Source organism: Cheilinus undulatus, linkage group 5, assembly GCF_018320785.1.
Source record: "Cheilinus undulatus linkage group 5, ASM1832078v1, whole genome shotgun sequence".
Taxonomy (NCBI): domain Eukaryota; kingdom Metazoa; phylum Chordata; class Actinopteri; order Labriformes; family Labridae; genus Cheilinus; species Cheilinus undulatus.
In genome coordinates, this window is record NC_054869.1 from 38,333,686 (window position 1) to 38,346,743 (window position 13,058).

General features: G+C 39.5%; 1 protein-coding gene across 2 annotated transcripts in view; it reads right to left on the minus strand.

Moving 5' to 3' along the window:
• fbxl17 (F-box and leucine-rich repeat protein 17) overlaps positions 1-13,058 on the minus strand; it is a 416,200-nt gene that overhangs the window by 39,807 nt on the left and 363,335 nt on the right. The window lies entirely within an intron of this gene.

Genomic DNA, 13,058 nt, shown 5'->3' on the forward strand with positions numbered 1-13,058 from the left:
CTGATAATGATTTTCTGTCTGAGAAATAGATGAAGCGATATGCAAGAAAAGTTCAGGTGAAAAAGAGGTGCAGGAGTCAGAGGAGAAAAGAGGGGGAAATCCCATTCTGGCAGCAGGAGCTGTGACTGACTGGTGACTACCCACTCACAGACGGTAATGAGGACACGCTCTGCTGCCCTGCCTGAAAATGGCTTTAGGATCTGTCTCTGTGCGTGTGTGTATACACACCCCGTTAGAGGGAAGAGAAGCAGAGTAAGAGACACAGATTGACCTGAAATCCTGGATATCATTCATTTTCAGCATGCCACTTTTTTTCCTGTCTTCTCCCAAATCTGTCACTGGGGGATACGAGTACGTCATAATACAAAAAACAGGTTGGGATCACATAGAAACAACTGCTTCAGGTTACCTAAGCATCTCTCGGGATTTAGATCAAATTATCAGCTTGTCAATCAATCCTCAAACAACAAATCAATCCATAACAAATCAATGCAAAGTCTGCCTTTAGGAAGGACATACTGTGACGTGTGCTTCCTTAAAGTTATCCATTAAGGGTGCTGGCCTGCTTCACTGATCCACAACACAAGGTGAGGTATTTATCTGTTGATTTTTATGTTTTTTTAGAGTCAATTTCACATCATAACCAGATTTAAAGAGTCATCATTCACATGGAAGTTTAATAATATGTTTACTGTTAAATAATAAATCTACATGTCAGGTCTTTCCACATCTGACAAAGAAAAGTGATTTCAAGATCTAAACCAAAATAAAAATGATCTGTACATAGTCTTTTTCCCCAGATGATAAATGCACAGCATGTGGGTGTATGTTATCTGAGAGGGAGTTCACTGTTACACTGTGACGAGCAGATAGGCAGCAGGAACGGACACTCTGCTTATCGCAAAACTTTGAGAACTCACAGGAAACTTTTAGAAAGCAGCGATGTCTTCTTGTAATGTGCAGCACACAGAACTTGGCATATGCAGCTCAGAAGTGCGGCTGATCACTCTGTGTGATGGACATATCTGATTGTTTAGCACCAGAACCATAGGCAGTTTCACTATTGGGCAAAGGAAAGCATTGGCCAGGGCCTCTGGCTTCAAGAGGCATCAAGACACAATGCAGTGCATTTAAAAAAAATAGAATATCATGAAAAAGTTAATTTTAACTGAATTTTTAACCCTTAACTGGATTTCAAAAAGGGAAACTTCTATATCTACGATTTTCCTCCAGGCTCTGGAGCTAAGGATGTTCCCAGGCAGCTATTTCCCTATTTGGCTAAAGTGGAGAAATGTTCAGAGAAGTCAAATTCATCCATGGGCAATTTTGTCAGTAGGTGTATGGCTGCTGTGCCAATTAGAGTGTGGCTAAAGTTAGCAATTAGCCCCACCAGCGTTTGATCCTCTTTGTAGATTAATATCATGCATATTCTGGTCACTCATCACTTCAGCTGAGTAGTCATACATGACCATAACTTTTAACAGCCTACATACAACTTTATTTCCATTTTCCGGTTCGAAACACTGCCATACCACACTGTTCCTATGACATGCTAAACGCTAAGCTTCTCGAGTCTACGTCTTGCAAAGTGCCAGAAGAAAGCTCTGGCAGGAAGCCAGCAGCCATTGACTGTTGCTATGGTGACTACTTGTGGCAAAAGATGCTCAAAAGAGCATCTGACCAGGATTTAAGGTCTTGTTTTCAAAAAAAGGAAACATAATTACTTTAACCACCTTGTAAATATTGCACCATCTAATCTGATATTCAAGTTTAGCCATTTGCTGGCTGACCGTGCACATCACTGTCTTGGACTGTGATTTCTGAATTCCATTTGGAATTTACATTTATCCAAGAAAAAAAAAAAAAAAGGACTTGGGACCACCAAGCTTATGTTGTCTTTGGTTTAGGAGTGGCTCAACTCTCGGAACAAGACACTTCTGGTCCATTTCCTGGACTCATCCGTGTGTGGTGACTCTCAATACACTGACTACAGGCTCAGGCCATTCCTTGAGGAGCCCCCCTAAGTTGCTGAATCTCCTTTGTTTGAGAATCCTTACCACACTCTTCCCTTCCAGTCAACCTTCCATGAATATGCTTTGATATAGCCTCTGAGAACAGCCTATTCTCTCAATAATGGCCTTCTGTGGATATCCTCCTTGTGGAGGGTGTCAATGATTGTCCTCTGGACAACTGTCAAGTCAGCAATCTTCCTCATGATTGTGGTTGTGCGAACTGAACCAGAGTGAGAAAATAAAGGCTTGGGAAACTTGTGGTGTTTTGAGTTAATTAGCTGATTAGAGCTCTTTTCAGGTCTGAAATAACTGAGAAGAAATTGGACTTTTCCACAATATTCTAATATTTTCAGATACTGTTTTGTCATGAGCTGTAAGCTATCATCAAGATTAACACAAAAAATGTTGAAATTTATCACTGTTACATGATATTAAAATATTCTGAGATTCATCCGTAGTATAGATATGCATGAAATGTGAATTATATGTCTACAGTTCTTTTCAAGTATCATATGCATATTCAGATTGTGAATAAGGTGCTTAGAGTACTTAAAATAGCACAAATATAGAGTTTGATAATCTAAAAAAAGGACCAATAAAGTATCCCTACTGAGTTCAAGCCCCCTCAAAAAACCATGACTACATCTTTGTATCATGAAAGGTAATTTTTGCAGAAATATAAAGGTAATTAAATAATGGATTTCTGTGTTGTAAATTGGCAAAAACAGAGGACATATATAACAACAAACATTCATTTAGAATTTAGACCTTGTCTTGGTCAGATGAAGGCATTCTTGGCAGATGCCAATGACAAACTGACTTAATGACTCTTCATAGTGGCTAAGGTATTGTATATCGTGGGTTTTCTTGTGATTCCCACCCCTCAAAAATATGATCCAGTAACCACTCGTATACGTTTTTCTTTCAGTTTTACCTTTGGAGTCTTTCAAGTACAGTCGAAGTGTGAGGCAGTTGGGTAAAGCAAAGAACAAAGGTAACAAATGTCAAGCAAAGGTGAATAACAGAGCAAAACCCTAAATCTTTGGTGTTCCATTAACCCCTACATTATCTCCAGACAAGATTCATAACCTATTACTTTCCCATATCAGGATCAAGCTGTTATCAAACACCATAAATAAAGGATTTATACAAACATAGGAGCGGCTCTAAGCTGAGGTAACCACACTCCTGATGGCGGGGTCAGGAGCTGGTCAATCCTGTGATGACCGCAACGTGAGAAGAAAGCTTCCTTAATCAGCTTATTCTCCTATCTCTCTCCCTGACCTCAGTGCTGCAGGGGTTAAGCATCTTTTACAGGCTTATTAGATATTCACTTATTACATTCTCCTAAATGATGGTGTGCCATTACTGCTATCTTATTTCTCTGAAGCCATCTCCAAGCCTGTCCGCTGTAACCCTATACACCATATTTTAGCCGCTGATGAAGACAGAGGGCTTACCAAAGAAGTGATAGTATATGGGAAAGATTTACTGATGCAGTGTGTGCATGTGTTCACTGTGTGGCAGGGACACTAGAAAAAAAAAAAGGCTTATTAAGGCTGATGTATTCCAGAGAGCACAACTGTCATGTCTAATGTGAAAGACATTCATTCGCTTCTTTGTGTTGTGTTTAAAAACTTGGCCTCAGCTTTACCCTTTTCACTGTGCTGCTGTAGGCCCAAAACCAGAAGAAAACCTCTTTTCATTTCTCATCCTTGTTAGTTTAGAAAGTTCCAAGGAATACAAAAGATGGTTTTCAAGCAGATATCACAATTTCTATTTCATCCTCCCACTTCATCCAACACTCTTGTCAGTTCTGGCATGTATTTTACAAAAAAAAAAAAAAAAAAAAAAAAAAGAGGCCAGTGTTGATTTCATTTCTGCTGTGTTTTTTGTTATTCCTACAAAGTAAAGTTTCATAAATGCCAAAGGCCACTGAAAAAACAAAAGACACATCTCTGATAAATTGGCAGGGCTCAACAACAGAGTTGGAGAGAATTTCAGTTGTTGTGCTAAGAGAGTTGTCTCCATTCTTGTTATGCACTACATTATACCTCTAAACTGACTGGGGGATTAATTCTCAAGCTTTTTTTTCTACTAATTATTGAAACTGTATGTATCTATTTGTGCAGTCTCTGTCTTTTTTTTTTAAAGGTTTATTTTGGGCATTTATTTGATAGAGGAGAGGAAAGTGGATAGAGTTGGGAACAGGGAAGAGAGCGGGGAGAGACATGCGGTGAAGGGCCTCAGGCCGGATTTGAACCCGGGCCGTCCGCGTATATGGGTCGCGTGCCTTAACCATTCTGCCACCTGTGCCCCGTCTCTGTCTTTTTTATGCCTTCATGCCAGAGTTTGTCCCTATCTGTGACTATATTGGTCAGGCCATTCTTGTAAATGCAATATCTCAAGAATGCATTGATGAACTTTCTTTGAGCTTTGCACACACTGAGTGTCCACTCTGACCCCACGATAAACTGTTTCAATTTTGGAGGTAATAGCTTAAAGGTCAAGGTTATTAGGCAACATGTTGCTTTCTTAGCTATTCTTATGAACACAATATCTTTAGAAAAATGTTAGGGATTATTTTCAAACTTGGCACAAATGTTCATCCTAACTAATTTCTGAACTGATTTAATTTTGGAGGTCATAGGTCAAAGGTGAAGGCCACAGTTGCATGTGTATCCCTTACTCATGAAAGGGGTACCTCAAGGACACTTTTCAAACCTTGCACAAATGTTCATCCAGACTCAAGAACTAACTGCTTAGATTTTGGAGGTCAGAGGTCAAAGTTACTGAGCTTCATGGCCAGCCCTTGCTTATGCTATGACATTTCTAAGCCTAGCACTACTGCAGAAATACCCTCGCCCTTCTTCTTGATCCATCACTGTACTTTCACTGTCCGGCAACTGGATTCTGCACTGCTCCATGGTAGTTCCAGTTTAGATATGCTATGAGGCTTGGTGTTTTTCAGTTGGTAGGGTTGTTATTATAGTTAGTAGTCACTCCTATTTTCAATCAGAAACTCTGTGGTGAATTTATGAAACACAACAGATACAATTTAGCCATGTTATTTCTGATGGACCAAAATGCATGACATCGGTAGAACCACAAACCCCCCACCCCCTGAGCTGATTTAATTTACCAAAAGGAAACCCTAATAGGTTGAGAAAAATGTTTTATAAGTCAATGCACAGTTATTTGACCTTCACTACTGGTAACTGATGATTGTTTTAGGTTTGTTTTGCTTTAATGTACTCTTGTATTTAAGTATGTCGGTGTTTGGGACTGACTTTGTTTGATTGTGTTTTCAGCATTTAGTGGTTTTACCTGAAGCAAATCCCCCTTAGGTGACAATTAATTCAAAGTTGAACTTGGATTGCTGACATTGCAGTCTGTGCTAGTGCCACACTGTTAATGCTAGTTATTATCCCACCATAATGATCCTGAATCTGGTTATTTTTTTAAATCACAATTAAATTGAATTATGAATTACCAAAAGATTAACTGCCCTGTCCATTTACTGGTTAACCCCGATTCTGTATCTACTGAAAAGCCAAAGGTTCAGGTTAGGGATGTGTGTGGTTAGCTGTTTAAATGGCTAAATTCATATATCAAATAAGCCAGTGCAAGATTCATGAGTTGGTTAAACTAACCTCATATCATTTTTTAGACTTACAGGCTTGAAATCCTGATCAAATGCACTTTTAAAACTGTAATGAAGCCTCCCGTCACTAGTAGCTGCTTTAGCTTCAATCAATAGCTGCTGCCTTCCCGCCAGAGCTCCCCCTGGAACTTCACCAGGATGTAAACATGAGAAGCTAAGCGGTGGCTTAGCGTCTAGCATGTCGCAATAACAATGCAGTATGGCAGAGTTTTTGACTAGAAAATGGAAATAAAGTTGTGTGTAGGCTGTTGAAGGGTATACTCATCATTTACCTTACATCATTTACCCCACTGACTCTGTGATGGTTTGAGATGAAAAACTAAAACTCTTTTGGACACTGATAACCACTGCTTACAAATCAGTGGTTTTAGAAAAATGTGCACAGTTCTGCAAGTTTTGGGCCATTCTCAATGGAATAACCCAAAGTTTAGAACACTCCTCAACAAACATTTAACCTAATAAATACATGGTCTTCGATTGACTTTTATCCACAAAAATGTACAGTATTTATAGGGTAGTAAAAGACTCCTAATATTCTTCGCCCCAAATAAAAGTTCATTTTGTATTGATGAAGAATGGCAGATCATATTTCTGGTGTTTATGTATTATTCTAGCTTCTATTTTGGAGAATTGTACTTTAAAAGAACGTCTGGTTGTGCTTATAAGGACAATGACCAGCGTAGTGGTGGTCACCGTGACCAAAGCCGGAAAAATGCTCTCACAGGAAAGTTTACATGGACCTAAATATACATCCATGACCACACACATTATACAAGAGTCTACAAATGGAGTACTGAGCTCTCAATGAGCAGCATGTGGATATCACTTAGACCTTTTTGATGCCTGTCTGACCCGGTGAGCGTCGACCTCGAGGTCTGATTGATTAACACACTCCTCATCTTCAAAGTGCTCAGACCAACTGACCAGGGTCACCGAGAGTGCCACAACGAATGCAGTAAACAACATACCAAATAAAGCACTTACACGCACAGGAGGTGGGAGTGAAGAGAGCCACTGTTGCTTTGGCCTGTGGTGAGCATAGAATTAACAAATTAAAAGCTGTGAGAACCAGAGGAAACTGGAGGAGGCATGTGAACAATCCTTTGATTTCGAGTGGGAAAAACTCCCACTGGGCTTTGGAGGAGAACTTCATGTGACAAAAAGTGGCCTGCATCTTCCAGGAAAGATAAGATATGTAGATAAATGAAGTAAGACAGAGGAAAAAGAAAATGAGAGAGGCAGAGGTTTGGCAAGGTGACGTTCTTTGCCCTGACATTTTAGGCAATCAAAGATCAGGAGGACTGAAATGAGCCAGACTCCACAGAGACACAGGAGAGAGGGGGAACAGATTGAGTGCGACACACAAAGGAGGGGGAGCACTTTATGGTGGGACATGCTCGAGCTGGGAAATTAATTAACCAGAGGGCAGAGTGAAGGCGGTGTATGGGCATTTTCCCAATCAACCTCTGATCTGATGTAAACCAGCTGGCACGTACCGTTTGGAAGCAGAGTGTGCTTGTGTGGTTTTATGCGAGCGAGAGAAAGAAGGAAACAGAAGAAATAAGCAGACCCTGAAAGGTTTAAGTGGTGAGGTAGAGACAGTGCGACCAGAAAAAGTGACTTTGATATTTTATGGAGGCATCTGAAAATAATACACTTAAACACACTCTGAGGTAGGAAACTGTTTCAGCAGTTGAAGTGTGATAACCTTGTGGAGAGGATGTGAAGTTTGGAAAAGGAAGATTGGAAAGGTGAGTGAGTGACAGCGAGCGAGAGAGAGGGAGAGATAGAGAGGAAGAGTGATGGGCCAGGGCAGATAGACTGAGTGAAGGGGTGATAAGGAGAGATGGAGCTATCACAGAGGTGACCTACAACAGGCTTTCCTTCACCGCCGAGAACAAGCACTCGTCAACCACTCACACATACACCCACAGGTCAACGGGGCACTTAGCAGGTCGACATGATTCATCAGGACTCAATTAGGGTGAGCGTGCCAGGGTCTGCGATAGAAGCAGTACATTTTGTTCAATTAGAAGAGAATTTAATGAATATGTTCCAACTTATTATATCCATAGGCTTGTGTTGTCCTTCTATGTTGATTTCTGTCCTGAATGTGTGTGAAACATGTTTAATAAATGTGTGAAAAAAACGTAATTTTCCTTTGGAGATTAATAAAGAATGTGATTCTATTCTTCTTTGTCTTCTTCAGTGGGAGGATGCAGAATGTAGTAAATTTACTATAGACACAGTCGGTGTCATCATTGTAATTAGGATAGGGGTACAAAATGGCGGATTGCTGTTAACACGCAGATTTTAAACTCCAATGCAAACAGAGTTTCCACAGACCGGTGGAGAAGTCAGCCTGTGGGGAAAAGTAGCCAGGTCTCTGAAAGCCTTCTTCATCTTATATTACAGCGTTTCCCAAACCTTTTTCCACCTGGGCTCTCCTTAATTGTATCTAAGAAAAGCCGAGCACCCCCACGAACTAAAAAAGCGATAGATGGCTGTCAAAAATCAAGAGAAGTTTTAGTTGTTTCATGGACAAAACTCAGCTTGAAGGGGGTCCTGGACCCCAGGTAAGGAAACAATGTTTTACTAAAAAAAGGTGTGGCACAAGTTATAAGACATCTGAGGATAGCCCACAAGAAAATTCAACCATGAAAGAATGAATATCCTGCAATCTGGTGAAAATTCACTAAAAGTAACGCTGGGTGCTGTGGTCTACAAATGAAATCTCCCACCTTTTAACACCAGCCTCATTGACAATATAATTGTTTTCTTTCCAGTCAAAAAAAGATAAAGAAATTACTTTTCACCCTTTTAAAACTGTGGGTAAATCATTTTATTTCAAGCATGTGATGCTCATTTAAACTCAACTGTGCCAAGTAACATGTGCTGCATGCATTAATGTAGTAAACAAATCCCAACTGGGGAGGGCCCGTGGGTTTTTCAGGGGCCCGGCCAATTCTGCAGGCAGACCTGGCACTGAATGATTAGAAAGCGTGTCCTTCCTCAAAGAATGCACTATTTTGTAGCCTTTTACAAATCACATTGCTTGGGTGTAGGAATGAAAATCTTGATTATAATGTTATTATCCAGGCTATGCTGTTGCATGGGTAGTTAAATAAAGAGGTTATCCTATAAAAGGAAATGCTGATAATAGCATACTTACAGGACTAATTTCTGTGTTTTTGCACATTGTTATGTGTGAACAAATTGTGTTTTTAATCTTCCTTCTCTTCCTACAGACTACTCCACAATGTGGAAATAAACTCAAACACACATGCACTCAAACACAAAATCTGCGGTTCCCACTGCCATCAGCAGTAAAAGAAGGATATTAAGCTCTATTTCAAAGCAACTGCACCTCTGCTCCTGCACCTCTCCTCTGAGGATATTAATCCTCCCAACCTTCTCTCTCTCTCTCCCCATCAGTTTCTCTGTCACTCTAACTCAGTCCTTCTCCTCTTCTCTTACTATATTTGGATCGTGTAAAACAGGGAAACAGCTCTCCAGCTATGACATCACAGATGGAGGACCACAAAGCTTTAACAACTCCAATTTGAAATGAGAAGGTGAGAGGCAGGAGGAGAGGAGGTGAGAGGGTGAGGAGGAGGGAAGAGGACGAAGATGAAGATGGACGGCACTCTGATTTTGGAACTGCTTGTTGCATGTGTCTGGCTAGAATCAACGTAACATAGCAATAGTTATGGCTTTGCTTATGGATCATGGCTAATCCTTCAGCATAGAGAGCAGGTCTTAGAGGTAATTACACGCTACTATTGGATCCAGAACCCAGAAATGGCCCTCTCTCTTACAGCACACTTATTAAGATGCAGGAAAAAATACGACTGCTGTTACACACTCTTCAAACAAAATAAATGTTACAATACAAGGAATCGTCTAATGCCAATCTTAATTGAAAGTAATCTGGAGATTAAAAGAGCTGTTGCTGAGATCTTTGAAAGCACTCACATAATTACCTTGGTGCTCTGTACCAAACCCGACACGCCACATCCACTGCATGGATATTTCACATTCATTTGGGAAACCTCCCATACAAAGTCTTTGGGAAGGGCAGGACTTTAAAAAAATATTGGAAGGTGATTGGACAAACATTCTGTCTGTCCCATTCATTAAGGGCAATCAGAGTGACAAGAAAAACTAGGAAATAGGCATGCGCAGCTCTGGTAAGCAGTGTAAGCTCATCAGGTAGATGCTCTCACCACTTACCAACAGTGGGACTTGGGACTTGGCTAGGAGAGGAGCCAAAATATCTTTTGCACCAAGAAAAGCTTTCAAAGTGGTTCTTTGCTCTTGTTTTGATAAAGAAATGTGGTCCATTTCTGATAAAACTCTCACTATGCAGTAGCTACATCTTGGCTAATCACTACACATATGGCAGATACTGCTACCCTCTTCCCGTACAACTAAACCCCGCCCTTAGCTACTGCCTCGTTCTATTCAAATGATGCTCATTGGTCCAGTTCTTTCTCAGACCAGGCTGTTTTAGACTGGAGCTTTGCAAGGTGAATCTGTCGGATTACAGACATGGAATCTGGTCAATCCACTGGATTTGCAAAGTTACTCCATACTATTCTGAGGTAGAACTGCACCTCCTTCCCAGTCCCCTCACTGGCCTGGACTTGAATTTCTTAAAGCTCTGCCAGGCCTGAACATGCACAAGTTATCATGCTATAGTATGACACATGCAGTTTACATTACATGTCATACTACACTTATTTTGAGTCATTTTAGTCTGACATGTCCGTGTATTTTCTGGAAGTTCTATTTCCTGGTTGAAATGAGCCTCAGAAATCCAAAGAAACCCTTATTCCCTTTTTTGTTGTTGTTTTGGACAGAAAATGGAAAAACAAAAAAATTAGATGTTTTCATGTTTTTTTCTGTTTTGGGAAAAAAAAGCGTTTTTTTTTTTTTGTTTCAGTCACCAAAATGGAAAACGGGAAATTAAAAAATGGGTCAAAATTCCTTTTTTTTTTTTTTTTTTCCCAAATTCCAGTATTTTGTTTTCTTGTGTTACTAAAATACTTGAAGAAAAAAGAAATTATGTAACCCAATGGGAAAGGTTAACATTTAAAAATAAAAGCCCTCACATCAATATTAAAGCCTACATAGCCATCTTCTGTGTTTTGCAGTATAATAACAGGCTTATTTGCACTATACACTGTAAAAAAAAACTATGTTAGTGGCTGTAATAACAGTGAATTAATGGACAAGATTACTAACAGGAGGGAAAAAATACAATACAATAATAAATCAACCTTTTCACCAAACAATACAGTCATGGATTGAAATTTTGACTCCTGCTGTGTACATAGATAAATACCTCGAGCAGTCCAGGCTTACTGGTTCATATCAACTTATTTTACTTTACTTTACAGCATGTAAAAGTGCATTGTTGTGACATTGTTTTAGACAAATATTATTTTAAAAAGAGAGTGCAGACAGGATTATTGTTGAGAACCTTGGGTGTCTAAGATACCCACCTATTTGTGGACCCTGTTGCTCCTGGATTTCTCTGTTACGCAAAGCGATGCATCAATTCACCTTGATTATACATCTTGACTGTACCATGCCAAAGCCCACCTTTTCCATCTATGCCACTGCTAAAGAAATGTACAGTACCTTAGCCCCATATGGAGCACTCACAACTCATACTAACTGGGAAAAAAAGTGGACTTTGGGGGTTAAACTTACAATATTTGAGCATGGTACGGATTGCTTAGTGTGGGTGTTTCCTTAGAATGAATGTCCAAGGATAGAGACGAATCTTTCATGCATCCACAATGATGACTTAGGTCACAGATATTTTGAATTACTCATTTCCTTTGTATTTTGCACATTTCTATGCCAGGCTGCCACGTTTCATTATTTCCTCCTTTGACTCAAACTTAAACACTGTCAGCATTTCCAGTGCCGCCAAGTCTGCTCCTGCTCCTTATCTCCAGCCTTTAATAGTCCACTCTGTTCACTTTAACCCAGCGGGAATCATTAACCAGACCCACACTTCCTCTGCTCCTGACAAAGCGCTCCAACTCGTTATAATCACAAGACAGTCCGTGTGTCTGTGTGTATGTGTGTGGTTTAGGGCTCTACTTAACCTCTGAAGCAACCCTAAAACAAATGACCCGAGATCAATTAGTACTACAACAATTAGGTTAGTAGACCATAAGTGGGCCCACCAAAATAAAGACTGGAGTTATGCCTGTTCCTTTTCTGAAACTTAAAACTAGTAAAAAGAACAACATAACCTTCGAACTGCAGGAATTCAAAATGTGACCAGCACTGGGACTAGTTAAAATGCTGGCACATACTTCTAAAAAGACATAGAAACAATAGATCAAACCTCGAATGCAGAGTGACTCATTCATTGCCTGATTTTCATCAAACAAACACAGCTATCAGTTTTTGCCTCATCTCACGGCTTTAAAATCTCTAAAGTAATTTTCCTTTATACGATGACCCAAAGCAAAATTTTAATGACTACTAAAATGCAAACTCCAAAAAGTCAACAAAAGTTTCATGTGATTTTAGGGTTGCAATATAAAAGGAATGACAACTACACTTTTAGATTACAAAGTTTGACAGCCAAATAGAAGAACCTGCAGCACTATAGTGATTATAAAATGTAAGAAAACAGCATTGTTAGGTATAACTGTAGTGTAAGAGAGTTACTCTTGTCCACAAATTAGGTTTGCCAGAGTAAGAGGGAATTTGTTGAGGGAAGATCCTAAAATATAAATTTAAAAATTATGTAGATTGATTCTGTTTTATTAAAAACATGTGAGGCCAAAACAGTAATTCAAACCAATTATGAATCAAAACAAATTATGTTATCTGTCAAAATTCAAATAAAAATGTCGTATAACACAGAGGCAGCTGTCCTCCACTTTGCATCAGACAGTTCAGGCCGCCACGTCGTCCATGAATCCTTGATAATTGGATACCTCATTGGGCATTAACCCTAACTTATTGGATATCTTCAAAACAGCATAATAACTTCAAAGAATGAAAGTAACAAATACATAGCGCTTATCAGAGTTTATAAAGCAAAATTTTTACTTTTAATACTGAATCTAATGGCGTGAATCAGTTGTTGCCAAATAGTATGCCAAAGAACACTGGTTTGCCCAGTGCTAGTCTAGGTGTAGGGATGTGTAAACCCATGTATTATTGCAACTACAACTAAAGCTGCTTGTGTCAAAGAGGCCATTTTACATGGAAATTAATATGGTGTGCCTTGAGATTTTAGATTGATCAAGCCTATAAAAAACATTTAAAATAACGATATAGATTTAGAATAAAAGTAATTTGAGATGCTTTACAATGCAATTAATACAGTACAGTACACCGATTGTTAA